We start from the raw sequence: 3,101 nt of genomic DNA, 5'->3' as shown, positions 1-3,101 counted from the left end.
TCCACCATCACCTCTTCTCCATTTTACCTCTTTTTAATTATCTTTTGGATGTGTCCCCTTCTATTTCCACCTCCACCACCACCCTAACCTTTTGCCTGGTATCCTGATACAACTTTTTCAGGATGGAGACAAATCATTGGCAGGGCCTACAACACTATACACAGGCTGGCCCCAATCTACCTTCTAACCCCTTCTCTCACCCTACTCTCACTTGCTCTGTACCATAGCCTAGCTGATCTGCTTTCAGTTCCTCTAGTACACAGAGCTCCTTCCAATTCAAGTTCCCACAAACCGTACCCTCTGCTTGGAAAGCTCTTTCCTTCCTCCATACTTAATTAATTCCAACCAGATCTTGTCTCAAATGCCAGTTTCTCCAGGAAGTCTTCTCCTGCTGCCCAGACACCCTGTGAGCAAAGGCAGAAGACCTAGGCCAGCCCCACCTCCACTCTTTATTAGCTAGCTTTGGGGAGCATTCTTCCCAGCATGTATCAGAGCTTGCAATTACAGAAAAGGTCATGTTTCTGTCTCTCTCAGTGTCCTGTCCTCAATAAGCTGGAGAGCTGCCAATGTATCATGAGATTATGTCTCCTTGTTCTGGTTCTTCCCATTCTGCCAACATTAACACTTCATCCTCCCCCTTGAGGTTGTGGTAAGAGCTTTGCATGGAATAGACTTCTGCCCCTCACTCTTGGCTGGAATTTTGGAGCTATCCCTTACCCATCCTATATTTTTAAGCTTCACATTGGCCCACAACAGTTTGAAAAAAAAAAAAAGTACAAAAATCATTTTTGTTAGAATTGAAACATCAGGTTATCAAAGTAAGATACAACATTGCCCAAATAGTGAGTAGAGGTGAATATGGAGGGAAGCTGTAAGGCTGGAACTGAAAAGAAAAATGGTTATATGAATCATGATACAATCTCTAATTTTGCATTCAAGGTTCAACTTCCTTTACAAAACTTGAACAGTTCTTTGTAGTTTATTTGAAATTTTCAAAGACTCAAATTTATAGATTTAAAGAGATATAGTTTCTATTAACAACAAAAAGCCAATAAAACATTAAAAAAATTAGGCTTATCTTTTTTCTCTCAAATGTCTATTTAGCCAGACACTTTTTGGTTGTTATTTCTTTCCCAACTTTCTCTGGGAAGAAAATCATTGAATCGTGGAATGTGTTGATATGTATTATCTAGAAATAACCTTTCAGAACAAGAAAACAAATAAACAGTTATCCAGTGCAGTGTAGTAAATTACCTAGTGTGGCTTTTCTAGCCATAAGTTTTTATAAACTCTGTGGTAGAATTTGCTGTGAGCAATTGAGGAGCTCCTTATTGTTAAAGTTATCCACCTAGGGTATTTCTGTTGAGAGTGGCACAAAGCAATGTTCTGGGAAGTTTGCTTTCTCTCAGGTGCTTAGAATTCTGATGTTATGATTGTTAGTTTAGCCACTCTGCCAGGCTCAAAAGGAGCCCTCCTAGAGACAGAAGGGGAACTCTGGTAGCATAGTGGCTAAGGCACTTGACTGCTAACCAGAAGGTTGGTGGTTCAAACCCACCAGCCACTCCTAGGAAGTAAGACAGGGCAATCTACTTCCGTAGTGATACTGCCTCAGAAACCCAGGGAGGGGTCACTATGAGTCGGGTCTGACTTGATGGCACATAACAACAACAACAGAGACAGAAAGAGTCTCTCTGACTGCTGGCTGAGAAAGACGTGCTTCTGAGAGAAATGGGCTCCTGAGAGACACACGCTGCTGAGAAAGAGACACCAAGAGACACGCATTGCTGAGAGACAGACACCAAGGGACACATACTGCTTGGAGAGAGACTGAGAGAGACTGTTGGGTGAGAGTCAGCAGGCTGAGAGAGACTGAGCGTTGTTCCTGAACTTGAATTGTCAGCCTGGTACTTCCCAAATAAACCCCATAATCTGTGAGTTCTGTGTGGCCACTGCAGCAAATTATTGAACCCAGCAGAGAGGTGGTGGGTGCTGCAGGATGAATGGTTGGTAAAAGGGCTAGAGGGAGGTGGCATGTCTGGCCTTGCAGGGATAGGCCTTGCGCTACTGATGGTGATTCTGTCTTCCTCTTGTGGGATTAGAGGAGGTCAAAAGATGCAGCCTCCTTGCCTCTTTGGCATCCAGTTATTCTGACTCATGGCAACCCTGTGTGTTGCAGGGTAGAACTATGCTCCACAGGATTTTCATAGTTGGGAGCTCTGGTGGCATAGTGCCTAAGGCATTTGACTCTAACCAGAAGGCTGAAGGTACAGACCCACCAGCCACTCCTTGGAAGAAAGGTTGGGCAATCTACTTCCATAGAGTTACTGCCTCAGAAACCCAAGGAGAGGTCATTATGAGTCACAATCGACTTCATGGCAGTGAGTTTGATTTGTTTTTTGGAACTTTCAGAAGCAGTCCTTTCTTCCAAGGCACCTCTGAGTGGCTTTGAACCGCCAACCTTTTTGCTAATTGTGACGTGCTTAACCATTTGTGCTACCCAGGGACTCCAGAGTAAGACTAACGCTTCCATATTGGAGGTCAGGAAACCAAGGCACAAGGAGCTGGTAGTTTAACCAAGCTCTCAAAATAAGGCCATGGAAAGATCTAAAAGTCAGTCCATAGCAGTTTCCACTCTTCCCAGGGGGTGGTTATGGTCCATATCCCTAGATTAATAAAGTCCTTCACTTCTAGAGCTCTTTTGGTTTCCAAAGAGCTTTCACATACACCATTTTGTTAATCCTCATGGCAACTGTGAAAAATAGTGATTATTCTTAATTTGTAAATGAGGATACAAGACTCTCTAAGGTGACAGGGTAAATGATTTAGTGCTGGAACTAGAATTTCGATCTTCTAACTAACTTTCTTTTCTCTTAGCTGCATTCTGAGGTTGTGCCTCCTACTCTGAGAAGGTGGTTAAGTGATATGACTACTGTGGTTTCTTTTAACCTTGGAAGTCTATAATTCTAGGGCATCACAGCTTGGGAAGAGTGTAGGAATTTTTTGGATGGGAGGGGAGTTGGATGAGAATCAAAGAATCTCAGATGATTTTATTAAAAATACCCACAACTGTAACTGGTTGTGGAATAGTTGGGGTATAAGAA

This window comes from Orycteropus afer, unplaced genomic scaffold (genome assembly GCF_000298275.1).
Source record: "Orycteropus afer afer isolate SDZICR_OR568_19922 unplaced genomic scaffold, OryAfe1.0 scaffold00193, whole genome shotgun sequence".
Lineage (NCBI taxonomy): Eukaryota > Metazoa > Chordata > Mammalia > Tubulidentata > Orycteropodidae > Orycteropus > Orycteropus afer.
Note: the sequence above shows the minus strand (reverse complement) of the source record.